Source organism: Mustela lutreola, chromosome 18 (assembly GCF_030435805.1).
Source record: "Mustela lutreola isolate mMusLut2 chromosome 18, mMusLut2.pri, whole genome shotgun sequence".
NCBI lineage: Eukaryota > Metazoa > Chordata > Mammalia > Carnivora > Mustelidae > Mustela > Mustela lutreola.
In genome coordinates this window covers 24,068,711-24,084,509 of record NC_081307.1, presented here as the reverse complement: position 1 = coordinate 24,084,509, position 15,799 = coordinate 24,068,711, and positions in this window count along the sequence as shown.

The window sequence follows — 15,799 nt, the reverse complement described above, 5'->3', positions numbered from 1 at the left end:
GGGAGTAAACTTTAAGGAGGTTTCATTCTCAAGGTGACCTTGCACTTACACAACCCTGAGTGACAGAGAATCAGAGTCCTGAACAAGGAGGCGGACTCTGGCGGGGCTCAGGGGTCACGGAGACAGGATGAAGAGAGGCTAACCCAAGGTCATGAGAAGCAGAATCAGTAAAAACCAAAGGTCGGAAAGAAATCAAAACAACGAAGTGAAATGAAGGTTGAGGCAAAGTGTAGAAGGTTCGACCAGAGGAACCTAATCTGCTGTCACTTGTTAGAGGTGAGCAAGCGTATGGGGGAATGCGAGACACAGCCAGGAAGAGCAGGGCCCTGTGGAAACCCAAGGAAGGGAGGAGAAGAGCAAAGAGGGCTCCGCTCTGGCCCAGGGTCATCCCCTGAGCGCACGGAGACACCAGGCACTTCTCTTTCTGGAGGTGGTGACATTGCCCAGCAGCTGAGACCTGCAGCAATGGGACAAAAGAAAGCAAACTGACTCACTTGGGCCTTTATTTTCTCATCTGAAGCCTGCAAATATCTTCCTTACAAGGCTGTTAGAATGACAAAGGGTTATTGTTTCCAGCTTCTCCTTTCTCTGAGGATCCTATCCTGTGGGAGAATGTGGGTCAGGAGAATGTTTCTGTCCTTCTAATATTTTCATCTATTATAGTTGCAGGAGGTCACAGATCTCAGACATAGGAATGAGCTGTGTGGGTGTCGTGCGTGCGTGTGAATCCGTGCACATGTGCACACACACACTCAGCCATTTTAAACTCACCTTCTGAGGCTAGTGTCTCTGTTTCTCCAGAATGTGCTCTCTCCCCTGTCTCTCTCCCCTCAGAACTGTGGGGGGCTTCAGCACAGGAACTGTCTCTGCTCCCAGCACCCACCACAAAGCAGGGCCCAAAGAAAATGCTTATTAACCCCCCACAGAATAAGTGAGCAGAAGAAACCTAGTGTCTAGAAAGAAACCCATTTGAAGGCCTAACAGTCAAAACCTGAGGATTTCCCATGAAGCACACATTTCGGTGCTTTCAGAAGTCATGGTTCTTTCTTCTTCTTCTTTTTTTTTTTTTAATTTGGAAAACTGTCATCTCATTTGCCGAAGTAGATGGAGAACTCAAAAGCCAGGTCACTGACTTTGAAATGTTACTGTAGTGTCTGAGGCCTGTTATACGGACCTGTGAGAATCACGTGTGGTAGAATGAGCCGCGCTTCAGACCCTGAATCCTAGACCATCACTATGGGACACGGGACGCCTCACTCATTCCAGCTGTACCTCTCTCAGGTCTTCTCTGAAATGGGAACAATATTTGTCTCATCAGGTGACTGAGACAAAACGGAGGTCTAAGGTTTTTTGTTTTTTCATTTACTTAGTCATACTGTTCATTGTGTCACTAATACATAAACTCTGTGAAGACAGAAAAGGTGGTAATTTGACAAGAGGGGGTTTCTCAGGACCAAGCCTGATGGGAATTCTGCTTCTATCCGGAGTTCATTTACCAGCCTGCACACAGCTGACTGGCTCACACTGGATTTGAGGTACTGAGGGAGGAGAAACAGCCTTGACAGACTGTGAGAGCTCGTCTAGTTCTTCCAAAACAGGGGTTCTCAAGGTATAGTCCATAGACCCCCTTGTGGTACCAAAGACCATTTCATGGGTTCACAACATCGAATCTATTTTAATAATATTGCTCAGGCCGTATTTGCCTTTTTACCATATCAACATTTGCCATATTAACATTTGTACTGATAGGGCAAAAGCAACGGTGAGCAAAATATAACTCAAGACAGCTGAACAAACTGTAGTCGCTTCCTTGACAGCCATACCATACATTCACAGCAAAAATTTAAAAAATGAAATAAATCAGCATTCCGGTATCACTGAAGAATGCCCTTTCTAAAAACGCCATAAAAATAATTAATTTTAAAGTTCCTGACTCTGAAGTATATATATTTTTAACATTCTGTGTGTGACAGCAGCAAGTACCCAGAAGGCAGTGCTGCCGTCCCCTGAGGATGGTGGTGGTCATGCCGAGGGAAAGCACCCACCTTACGGAGTTTTGAGTAGAACTGGCTGTTTTTGGTAGAACACCGTATTTTTGCGTGGAAAAAAAAAATGACTGAGAGGCGAACTATGTTTATTCAGACTTGGGTATCTGGTAGACATGTTCTCAAAAATGAAAAAAGTGAAACTGTCCCTTCAAGAAAAACTGATAGTGTTTGTTGCCAGTGATAAAATTTGACATGTCTGATGAAAACAGAATTTTGGAAAACTTGTATCTGCCACCTTGAACTTAACAGCATCCAATTCTTAACACATTTTCTGAATAGAGCAGCTGATATCAGTAAGTGTGACCTTCAGGTAGTGAGTAATAAAATGAGCTAGGAATGCTACTACGCCTGACATAAATCAGTAAATGAAGATTTTCAAATGACCGAAGCATTACAAAATCATGCATAAGTAAGAGAGCCATACAAAGTGTAGGAAAGACTTTTAAAAAGAGATTTTAAAAAAAGATTTTATTTATTTATTTAAGAGAGAGAGAGAGAGCATGCATGAGAAGGGGCGGGGGGGGGGGGAGGGAGGGAAGAAGCAACTCCCTGCTGAGCTCAGGAGCCTGAGATCATCACCGGAGCTAAAGGCAGACACTTAACCAACTGAGCCACCCAGGTGCCCATAAAAAGAGATTTAGAATAAATGTAAAAGAGATTAAAAAGAGATTTTAATGCAACAGAGTATGGAAACTTTAGCTACATATAGTTTTTGAGTCTACACTGCAACATTCTTCAAAGAATAGGACACAAAAGTACCCAAAAGATTATTTAAATACTCCTCCCTTTTTAAACTACAGATCTGTGTGAAGCCGGATTTTCTTCACACGCTTCAACCTCAACAACTTACCACAGCAGATTGAATGCAGAAGCAGATATGAGAATCCAGCTGTCCTCCCTTAAACCAAACATTAAAAAGGCCTGCAAAAATGCATGATGCTATTCTTTTATGGTTTTTATTTCTTAGAAAATATACTCATTTTTCATAAAATGTTAATATGTAATGGGTTATTATAACTGTATATTTCTTAAATTCTCAGTTTTAATTTCTAACATGACAAATATGGATATATATATAACCCACATAAACAAAATGATTTTTGGGTTCTCAATTTTTAAGAATGTATAAGGGTACTGAGAACATAATGTTCACAAATTGCTGTTCCAGAAGATGGGGTAATATAGAGGGGAAGAAAGAGTGTGACCTTTGGAATATATTGCTGTTTCTTTCTTTCTCTTTCTTTTTTAAGATTTTATTTATTTAGAGAGACCGCCCGCATGAGCTGGGAGAGGGAAAGCAGGAAAGGGAGAGGAAGAGAATCTCAAGCAGACTCCACGCTGAGTGTGTAGCCTGACTCAGGGTTTGATCTCAGGGCCCTGAGATCATGACCTGAGCCAAATTCAGAGTCAGATGCTCAACCAAGTGAGCCACCCAGGTGCCCCATATATTGTTGTTTTTCAATTCTGGATTTTCTACTTAATAGCTGTTGGTTTTAGGCTAGTTACTGAACTTTTCCAACCCTTAGTTTCATCATGTGTTAAAATGGGCATAATTATACTTACTTTCCATTTTTTTGAGATAAAGATTTATGAAAAAATGCTTGAGAAGAAACCTAAAATTTACAGAGACTGACTTCCTTTCTCTTTTTTCTTCCTTAGACCCAAAGGTCAAAATTCCCTTGACCTCAAGGTCAAAGTCATTCAGTGACTCCTTATTGCATATTGCAACAGACCTGGACCTTTAAGAACAGTTGACTCCACTAAGAGTGAGCCAAAGGCAAAGAGGACAAAAAGCTTCACGGAGGAGCCCAAACCGTAGAAGCACCTGCTCCTGGGAGCACTCACTGATGGTCTCTGAAGTCAATTTAGTAAATCGGCCCCTACCAGTTTTAACAGCCAAAGCCTGCCTTCTGATTGGGATGACTTACTGCCCTTGAATCTCTGTGCCATTTTGATCTGGTCCCTGGCTTGCTCCCACTTGCCTTTTAGAAATGTGATCACTCCCTCCTACGCCAGCTTTGCCCACACGCCCCACACTAAGCCCGACCCATCAGTAGTGAACATTCCATCCCTGCTGGAACCAGGGCTAGCCTTCTCCGAACAGCACCCTCTGCTGAAAGCCATCCAGGTTGAGAGCTCTCTCTCTTCCTGTCTTTTGTTTCAAAATTGTATTTGAGTGCTGAGGAAGCAGGGCTTGTGCTGAATCTTTGCAGCTGTTCATTCACAGGAACAAAAGCAAAAGCCTTCCAGGGAAGGCTTCAGCCTCCATTCAGAAAAGCCAACAAGATCCCCTTAATGATGGGATCATGTGTGTAATTTTGAATGTATCTTGCAGAAAGCTTGATGATTTTGTGAAGATGTTTTGAATGCTCTTTGATTCCTGGGGAATAGGATTATTTTCATTTTCATAGTCCAGAGAAGTGCTCAGATGAATTAACTTTTAAACTTTGGGTCAGGGTTTCCTGGAAATTGCTTTCCATAGCTGTAAAGCTAATCCGGATTCCAGACATTTTACATCTGATCAAATGAAGTGAATGGCTGCCTTGGGAATATTTTAATGTGTCTGCTTATTCACCATGGAAGTAAATGAGCTTTTGATCAGTACAATGCAGAGGGCATGAACACAGGAAGGGAAGAAGTGACAGAGGAGAATGGGAAGTTGTGGAAGCGGGAGGGAGAGAAAGTCCTGAAGGATGTCTGTCTAACAAGAATAAGGAATATAGTTAAGAATGGGGGTGCCTGGGTGGCTCAGTGGGTTAAAGCCTCTGCCTTGGGCTCGGGTCATGATCCCAGGGTCCTGGGATCAAGCCCCACATCGCACTCTCTGCTCAGCAGGGAGCTTGCTTCCTCCTCTCTCTGCCTGCCTCTCTGTCTACTTGTGATCTCTGTCTGTCAAAATAAATAAACAAAATCTTAAAAAGAAAAATGTATCAGGCTTTTAAAACTCACTCTGTGGGTGAAGTTTTGGCTAGCCCATATTTACTACTATATGAATAGCTCTTAGTAAGACAAATACACATGACCATGGTAGCCTGTGATGTGACAAGTGCCAGAGCAAAGTTGTCTAAAACGGTGTCTCTGAGAAGCAAATTCTCTAGTCACAGGCTCTTACCATGGCCAGCCTTCCACCTTCATGATCATTTGACTTCTCAGGCTTTGGCTGTCTCACCTATGAAACTGAAGTAAAGTTTAATCTTCCCCTGCAGTCACCACGGACAGTCATGCTCATCAAAAATCAGCAGTTGCCACTTGGGAAGTAAGAGCTTCCAGCGTGATGGTTCAAAAAACTCTGTGTTCAGTCGCAGCACAAGAAACTGTCAGGGCCAGACAGGATGCCAAGCCTGCCTCCTGAGTGCCTTTCTTTGCCTCCTGCACTGGCTGGTAGCTTAAGTTAGTAGCTGTCAAATTTCAGAGAATTTCTGCACTTTAAAAAAATGTATATATTCTTTATTCTTGGCAGCTAAAGAATCACCCCTACATTTCCTCTTAACTAGAGCTGCCTCTAGAAACTGCCTCCCAAGACTGCCCCAGTTAATGGATGACATTTTAATCCAACCCCTTTACCATGTCAGAAACCTGGGCATCATTCTGGACTCACCAAACTCTCTTATTTCCCAGCACCTGACATTGTGCCTTGTTCTTTTCCTCTTTCTTCATACACACACACTGCTTACGTTCTGTCTTCCTCAAGGCTTTTGCCAAACCTTACTGACTTCCTCCCCTAATTTGCTCCATGTTTCCATTCTTTCTGTCCTAACTGCAAAATAAAACTGTATTTTCATATCCGATCCCATGTTCCTCTGAATGTGTTGTTCTTTTCCCAAAGCCACCTATCTCCTGAGTCATGGTTCTGGCTTCAGGAGCGGTCTTTGAACATGTCTGAGCCACAGAGGACAGACGCATCCACTTTTGAGCAAAACTAAGTCTCAGAAACATGGTGTCCCATGGATATGATTTTTTTAAATTTCTCATTACCTCTTAGAATTTTGCTAATTCCATGAACTTTTCCTTAATGTCCACCTAAGAAAATGTTTAATTCTCAAATTGGGAATTAAAAAGAAGACATTCTAAATTCTAAAAAGAAGACATTCATTTTAAATATCTGTCCATTGAATAAATGCTGCAAGTTTTCTATGGTAAATAGGCTGATTCTACTCCTTTGATCAGGACTGACTTAAGTTTCACAGACAACCCTAAATCAGGAGGAACCTTTCCTTGGGGGAGGAGAAGGCACATCTGACCATCTAACGTTAGCAGTGGAAACCACAATGGATCATCTTTTGCATATTTGCCCAGGATATTTCTAACCTTTCAGTCCAATATAAGAAACTGGCTTATCTCAGGGTGCTGGCAGCTCAGTTGGTTAAGTGATCCCAGGGTCCTGGGATTAAGCCCCATGTCTGGCTCCCTACTCAGTGGGAAGGCTGCTTTTCACTTTCTCTGCCACTTCCCAAGAGTGATCTCTTGCTCTTTCTCGGTCAAAAATGTTAAGTAAAATCTTAAAAAAAAAAAGAAGAAAAGAAAGAAAGAAAGAAAGAAAGAAAGAAAGAAAGAAAGAAAGAAAGAAAGAAAGAAAGAAAGAAAAACAAATTGGCTTATCTCAGGTTCTAAGTATGTAAAGCTCATGGTCAGGTGCCTTTGACAATCTGTGGATAAACCTCAGGAATTCTAAAAACCCACGCTTGTTGGCTGCTCCCTTGTTGATTCCAGATGTAGCTAATACATCAGCTTGGAAATAGGAAAAGAGAACCATGGTGGTAACTTCAAATAACTTGAATTAAAAAGCTGGTTCTGATATTTACTTGCTGTGTGACTTTGGACAAATGCTTAATTTCTGTGTCTCTGTTTTTCCAGATGTACAGTGGCATAAGAATAGCTTTCTTACAGAAGAAGTAAGCATGTACTAAGTACACAATAAATCATGTCTCTTATTGTTAATGTTAGTATCAATAATAATAACAGGAATAATAGCAGCAACACCTGGAAGTAGCTAATATAACTGTATATTAGCAATTCTAAATCTGCCTTAGGTTAGAATTAAATCTACACCAAAATCAAGAGCTTCTGCGAAGGCAGCAGCATCACTCTCTCCATATAGTACAAAGTCCAAGGAAAATGTAGCTCCTCTTGCCTTTACTACTGGAGGCTCTTTAGCAAAACTGTTCACCCACTCCTTCCCAGATGTTATCAAACATTCCAGATGGCAAGGTTTGCAAATAATGTGCCCATTTTCAATCAGGATTAGGTTCCTGAGAGCTATAATGCGGGACACAGTCAATCAAACAGCTGCATTTTATTCTTGACTAAGCTTTTGTTCCAAAACTTTGCCAGTTTTCCTAAACTGCTGAGTTGGGCTGGACGTGATGAAACCTCTAGGTCCTTTTCTTCCCTCCCCTGTGGTCTAGGTCAAACTCTAGGAGGAAACTTTTTTCCTCAACTGGAAATGAAGTTTGGTAAGAGTCTGTGGCTAGAAAGTTTCTTTCCCTTCTGCATTTTGATAACTACAAATGTATTCGTTTGTTTGTTTTGGTTTGGTTTTTTTTTTTTTTTTTTTTTTTGCAGTTTTCAGGGTATGTTGGAGTACTCTGTAAATTTAAAGGAGTCATAAACAGCATTTATTGAAAAAAAAAAAAAACTGTTGCCAAAAAAAAAAAAGAATCCAGATATGGACCTTATACCCACCCATCACAAAAATTAACCTGAAATAGGTTATAGATCAAAATGTAAAAAATGAAATGATTAAACTCCTAGAAGATGATACAGGAGAAAACCTAGAGGACCTTGGGTTTGTCAATTAATTTTTAGATATGACACTCAAGGCACAAGTTATAAAAGAAATAACTAATAAACTCAATTATTAACCAATAAACTCAAACTTTATTAAAATTAAAAACCTGCTCTGTGAAAGACAATGTCAGGAGAATAAGACAAGCCAAGGACTGGGAGGGAAAAAACTGCAAAAGACACATCTGTTTTTACACTGCTATTCAAAATATACAAAGGAACCTTCTAAATTCAATGATACAAAAACCTGATTAAAAAATGGGCCAAAGATTTTAATGGACGCCTCACCAAAGAAGATATGCAGATGGAAGATAAGCATATGAAAAGCTACTCTACATCATATGTCTTCAAGGAAATGCAAATTAAAGCAACAGTGATGGATTGTTAGAATGGCCAAAACCTGAAACATTGTCACAGGAACACTGACAATATCAAGTGACAGTGAAGAGCAACAGAAACTCTCTTTCACTGCTGGTGGCCATGCAAGATGGTACAGACACACTGGAAGACAGTTTGACAATTTCTTACAAAACTTTTTTTTTTTTTAAGAGAGTGAGTGAGAGGGGTGTGGGGAGAGGCAGAGGGAGAGAAAAATCTTAAGCAGATTCCAAGCCCAGTGTGGAGCCTGACACCAGGCTCCATCTCATAACCCTCAGATCAGGACATGAGCCAAAACCAAGAGTTAGACCCTTAACCAGCTGAGCCACCCAGGTGCCCCAAAACTAAATATACTCTTACCATATAATTCAGCAATGACACTCTTTGGTTTTTCTTAAAGGAGTTGAAAATATATGTTCACAAAAAAACCTGCACATTCATGTTTGTAACAACTTTATTCATAAGTCCTTAAACTTGGAAGCAACCAAAATGTCCTTCAGTGGGTGAATGGATACACTGTGGTACAACCAGGCAATGGCATATTATTCAGCACTAAAAAAAAAAATAAGCTTCCAGGTCATGAGAAAACATGGAGAAATCTTAAATGAGTATTACTAAGTTAAAGAAGCCAATCTGAAAAGGCAACTCTGTGTGTGGTCCCCACTATATAATATTAAAAGGCAATAAAAGATCAGTGGTTGTCAAGGATTGATGGGGAGGGCGGGGAGTGAGAGATGAATAGACAGAGCATAGAGTCAGGGCAGTGCAAATATTCTGTAGGGTATCGTAATGATGGATACATATCATCAAACATTTGCTCAACCCATAGAATACACAATACCAAAAATAAATCATAACATAAACTATAGAATTTAGGTGATTTTGAGGTGTTAATGTAGGTTCATCAATTGTAACAAATGTACCACTCTGACAGAAATGTTCACAATCAGAGGGGCTGTGGAAGTGCCGGGCTGAGGCTATAAGGGAAATATCTGCATCTTCCTCTCAATGTTGCTATGAATAAAAAATAGTAAAAATGCCTTGAAATCTTACAGATTTGAGCACTATCAATTCATGTTTTCCTATTGAAAAGGCACAAAGGCAGCGGAGGTGGAAAGTCCTTCTCCTTTTCCAAGCTTAGCTTCTGGATCTCACAGAATTGGGGGAGGGAGAAATGCTTGTATCATGCAATGAAAATGATTTATGTCCAGTTATTCTAGAATAGTCTAAAAAAGTATACATTAACCTTCTTCAATGACCATGTTATTCAGCTGTAGTTTTCCATAGTAGGATATTTTGGTTTTGTTTTGTTGGGAGGGAAGAGTTGACATTTTATTCACTCAAGAGAAAAAAAAAGAAGAGGAACACTATTATATTTATCTATCAATCTGAATAAAAACCAAGGCACTATACATAAATCATAGTTATGAGAACAGGAATAAGCATTTGGCATCTTGAAAGTCCAACCTCAAAAATCTCCTGAAATGCTCAGAAAAGTTCAGCACAAGTAAGGTACTGACATCAGGAGTCTCTTATGTTAAGCTCTGAGAATTAGCAAATGTTTAATTAGTTACTGAAGAGCCTCAAATTTCTTCCTAACCTATAACACAAACAAAAATGAGGACTATTTCAAGGAAAACAGAGATTTTGATTATTATCACATTACATATCCTGGGGTAAATTAACATATTTAATTTCATGTTCTTTACGTGAGTAGAAACAAAAGCTACTTTGATTAGGGGATGGAATGGCTTTTGACGGGATATAGGAATCTGTCTTCCTTTGATCACTAATCATTTTGCCTATAAGATGAGCTCCCTCTCCTTTGTACTTTCCACTAAAGCAAAATAGAGGACTGAGATTTTTGCTCTTCCCTCTTCATTCTTTGCCTATTCCCCTCCCCTTGACACAATGGTTTAGTCCTTTCTTGATAATTAGATCTCAGAATATTTTTTCTTAAGGAATTTTAAGGCATACCTTGTACCCATGTTAGGGAGATACTTATGTATCATCCCTCCTCCTCCCCCTACCCCGCCGCCATTTTGAGCTGGCTAGACACAGGCTCTGAACCTCTACCTTAGTAAGAATGGTTAGAAAAAAAATTCAATTCTCTGAACTTGAAAATAGATAAAAGAATAATGGATAGAACTTGGGGATTTGTTTCTTTATTTTTCCAATGCAATGATAGGCTTCACTTTCTATTTACTGATCTAATTTATATCTCTATAGGGACAGAGTTCAAGTTGTAAATTTTTGTCTAGTAGAGATGTAAATAATTTCTTTCTGGTGGAACAGATAATCGCAAAGTTTACATTTTAAGCTGGATTGGACATTAACCAGCTTTATAGCTAATACAACAATGCAGTAAATTGCCTGTGTGTATGCAAATTTCCAAATGCCCTTTGGGCCATTTTAACATCTTACCGGTTCCCTCACTAGTTAATAAGTTGAATAAAATCTTTTGCACATCCTCATTTTGTAGTTGTATCAGAATCATATTTTTTAGCCCTTTGAAAACTATACTTTGACAGGATGATTATGATCTCCAAACAAAAGTTTGGCAACTTTTTTACCTTATTTTTTCCCCTCTCAAAATTTAACACTGATTTTCAATGACCATACAAAGGCATTCAAAATATTCTACAAATATGCCACCAGTTAACGTTTTGTTTCTTACATGTTAGGATGTTACATTCAGGCTGGCATCTAGGCAAGAGTAATAATTCCTAGGTGGTCTACTAGTAAGTAATGTTTTCACCTAAGTTAAACTACCCATCAAATACACATACAGGAGGATAATAATATTTGCTATTATGATCATTGCAAATAATATGGTATAGTGATCAAGAGCATAGGTGCCACAGTCCAGACCAACTCTACCATTTTTTAGCCATAGGACCCTAAATGAAAATTACTTAACTTCTCTGGAGCTCATTTACCTCATCAATAAAATGCAGCCAGTAATAGTACCATCTATAATAACTAGGGTCATGGCAAATAACAGGGGAGGTCATCATGTAAAATGCCAAGAACAGTGCTTAGCGTGTAATAAGCACTCCATAAATGTTAGCTATTATTATTATTATGCTGGCTAGTAGAGTTGTCTTGAAGCTAGCTTCTAGTTACTAGAAATTGTTTTGACTCACAATGGGCTCTGTGGGAGAACTCGGTCACCACCCAGAAAGAAGACGTTCATTGTTCACATTGCCTGGAGAAAGAGCCTCCGCGGTCACAGACTTTGGCCAGAAACAGGCCTCCTGTCTGTTTCATGGGTTGGCTTTGAATCATTGCCAAGACTTTCAGGAAAACGGAAAACAGATTTGTAGCATTTATGAAGCTAAGGCCTTATCTGAGTTCCCAGGGCTGGTTTGTCGCATGGAAATGAGCTGTTCCATTGCTTTATTCCCCTGGTTTTAGCCTCCAACGATCTGGTTCAGTGCATTGCTGTCTCCACATGTTAAAACTTGGTGAGGATTCTCTGGTGTCTTTGTTTTCTTTGTAACTTGGGATGACATACCTGTTTTTGTCAGCCTTTCCAAGCATGCATTGCCATCCCATCTTCATGCAAAGAAGAGTGAACTTTGCAAAATATTTTGAAAGTTAAACTTTGAAAATCATTTGGCAGGTAAATGGGTAGTTTTTCTGGGCTTTTGTTGTTGCTGTTGTTTCATTGGTTTTTGTTTTTTGTTTTTGTTTTTATTTATTTATTTTTTAAATTTTATTTTTTATTTATTTTCGGCATAACAGTATTCATTATTTTTGCACCACACCCAGTGCTCCATGCAATCCGAGCCCTCTATAATACCCACCACCTGGTACCCCGACCTCCCACCCCCCCGCCCTTTCAAAACCCTCAGATTGTTTTTCAGAGTCCACAGTCTCTCATGGTTCAGCTCCCCCTCCAACTTCCCCCAACTCCCTTCTCCTCTCTAACTCCCCATTTGTTTGTTTTTCAGGCTTGTTTTTTGTTTTGTTTGCTTTGGTAGCCAGTTAAGCTTTAAGATGGGGGAACAAAAATTGGAAAAGCTCTACATTTATCGGGATTGTGGGATTCAGGAGTGAGAATAAAAAGCAACCTCCCCAAAAATGTATTTCTGTGATTCACACTGTGACGAGAAAAGAGAAGTCGCACTGTGTCTCAATGTTTAATGCTTTTTAAATTGACGTTCATCACTCTTCCCATCATGGCTTCCCCAGCAATATCTCTAAGGAAGGAATAAGACATTTTGAGCTTCTCCTCAGGAACATATATGGATTGTAAATATGAGATAATCAGACTGTAGAAAACACAAGAATAAGGCACTCCCTCCCCCAGGGCACCTTGGTGGCTCAGTCAGTTAAGTGTCCAATTTCTTGATTTTGGTTCAGGATATGATCTCAAGATCCGAGGATCAAGCCCTGAGACAGGATCTACATTCAGTGGGAAGTTGGCTTGAGGATTCTCTCTCTTTCTTGTTTCTCTTCCTCTGTCCATCCCTTTGCTTGCTCTCAAATTACTACAACTTAAAAAAAAAAAATAATAAGACACCCCCAACCCCACCTCATATCGTAAGTATCACTTTGAGGAAGAAACAAGTTCACCAAGTAAGTTGACAGCCCCCTGAGTCACAGTCTCATTTCTCCTGTGATGACAACATCCCCAGCACTGATGAGCACCCCCGCATGCTCAGTAAAGCCAAGCCAGAGTAGTTAGCTTATTGTTGTTGCAAACTTGTACTTACAGACTCTACCCTTGGTTTCCAGTCACCCCCACACAAGCAGTATCAGTAGCTTCTTTTGGGGGACAGAATGATCAACACACTTTCTATCTGAACTATTAGAAAGGCTTTATAATTTTTTTCAACCTATTTTCACTCCAAAGCAATATCTAAAGTTAGCTGGTTCTTTTTTTTTTTTTTTTTTTTTTTTTTAAGATTTTATTTATTTATTTGACAGAGAGTGAGAGAGCCCAAGCAGGCAGAGCAGCAGGAGAAGGAGAAGCAAGCTCCCCGGTTAGTAGGGAGCCTGATGCGGAGCTCTATCCCAGGACCCTGGGGTCATGACCTGAGCCGAAGGCAGACACTTAACCAATTGAGCCACCCAGGTGCCCCTAAAGTTACCTGGTTCTTATCAGACCTGAAATAATTCATTTCAACAGCATTTATTTCATACCCAAATAATCACAGACTTTTAAAATTGTTATGCATTAGTCATCTAGATGATTTTTTTTTAAATCAGTCTCACCTTGGGAGCTAAACTCACAATTTTATTAATCTGTCCCAGCTGAAATACATGACAATCTGAGCAAAAAGGAGAGGTCGCTTTTACTTGGTTTGTGATATGAAGGACACATTTGTATAACCAAAATTCACGGCAATTTCTCTGAAAACAGTCAGAATGGAAGTCACCAAAACCAGTCTGGGGTACCTCATCAACCTCCAAATTGTGAAATATTTTTTTTTTAAAGAGTGATAAAATATTTTGAAATATTAACTGGTTTTTGCTCCCTTGGCATTTCCTTCTTCCTCTTGGCCCATCTCTGTCCAGTCAGCTTGGCATGTCTGCACATGTTGCCTTGGGGAAGGTGTGACAGAGCAGGGAGGAGAGCAAAGAGGAGCCCATTCAGGGCTTTTGAATCACAGAAGCCAAGGTCTTCGGGGAGCCAGAGAGGACAGATAGGCCCAAGCCATGAACTTGGAAGACTCTTGGTTGATGGAGCTCCTCAGCCCGGAAACTTGGCAAGCATCCCTGAGGAACGGTGGGGCAAAGGCGATGGGAGCTCAGGTGCTGGTGGCTTCGACACCCCTTGTTCCTGTCTCTGAGAAGTGGGGCCTCCCACAGGTTGGGGGTGAGGGGTAAAGATGAAAACCCCAGATAGCTTTGGGGGGAGACTGAGGATTAGACAAGGCCTGTGCCTGCACGCAGGTAGAATCATAGCCGAGGAGGCAAGACCAAGAGAATAGGGTGTACCTAGGCCTGAGGGGCTAGAGCATCTCACCAAGTTCCCAGCATGGAGGCAGAGCAGACCTGAAGGGCCCTGGCAGGGTATTCTGTGTCGATGTGCATGACAAGCCCAGAGGAGATGACAGATGACACTGAAGATCTGTCACAGCATGACCCACCATCACCCTTGCCCTGATGCTATGCAGTTGCCATGGAACCCATGCCCAGTTCTGGGAAATGGACATACCCTGAATTGGCGAGGATTTTTGTTGGGTACCTCAGCAGAATGAAATCGTTAAAAAATCAAATAGAGTTCTAGAAAATAAATATATTTCTTAACACAGAAACTGTAGATGGAACTCTGGAGTTGGCCCCATCACATTTTTGACCTTTCTTTTTGTATACCCCCTTCCCTAATCGTGCCCCCTTCCTGTCCTCATAGTCTCTTCTGCTCCTACTTAAGCTGATGTCCGAAAAGGAATTGATAGATCCTTATGCCAAGATGTAAGTGGATGATAAAATTAAAAGTATTACCTCATTCAGAGATATTCACACTTTGGCAAGGATTCAAAATTTAAGTCACAAGAGAAAATCCATAGTTGTGGAATGCCAGGTTTCCATTAAATGATGCCGTGATGGTTCCCAGGGAACCTCTTCCCAGGGTTCCGTGATCTGCCTGAAGTTTGCTTCCCATGTAATGGAGAACCCACATGTCTAATAACAGTTAAACTCTTCTTAGAAATCAAGAGTCGTGTTTCTCAAACTTTTTCTTTATTTTTCTCTCCCCTAAGGAAACTTGTTAGATATTTTTTTTCTGAATTTTCTTCCCTCATGAATTTTACAGCAACTTTGTTAAGAGCTATTCTTAATGTACTATCTGAATACCTGTGCATTACATATAAAAAGGCTAAGAATTTTCTGTTCTACCAAATCAATTTTTGCCTACTTGGGGGACATACTGGTTTCATTAAAAATTCATGTTGCGTCAATGAAAGATGGGTCCATAGGTGTGTAAGAAATGAGAAAGTCCTGTTTTCCCAACTCCCATGCTCCCCCTGCGCCCATCCCCCCGCTCTGACTGACTCAGGCTGCCCATAAGGTTGGAGATCTTTCTCACGCTGTGGGTGCTCACTGCCTCAGGAAGTGCAATGACTATTCTGGGAAGTTTAGGAGGAGCTGTGTTTTATTCTTTAAACATATTAAAAAGTAATTGATGTTCAAGGCCAGGCCAATGGAATTTGAAGCCCCTGAATCACCCCAACGTGTTCCCATAAACAGCCAACCCAAATCACTTAAAAATGGTATCCTCTGGCCTTGTTGAACCCTTCCAACCACTGCCTTTTGTTGCAGCAACTTCATGGGGTGCTTTGTTTGATGGGTGCTCACAATGAACTGTTGTATGCATATACTGTAATTATAAGAAACATAATAATAGCCCACATTTAAATTGCTCACTTTCATCTTTATGAATCCCAAGGCATTGTACACATTATATCATTAATAATAAAATAGATATGTTAATTAAAGCATTCCTCCTTTGAAATGTATACGCGACATCATAGGCTACAGAAGTCTATTACTAGGCAAAAATGGGAGCATACTAGTCAGCACTTGCAGAAAGTTGAGCATTCTCATAGTCAATGATCCAACCTGCTTTTGACAGACGA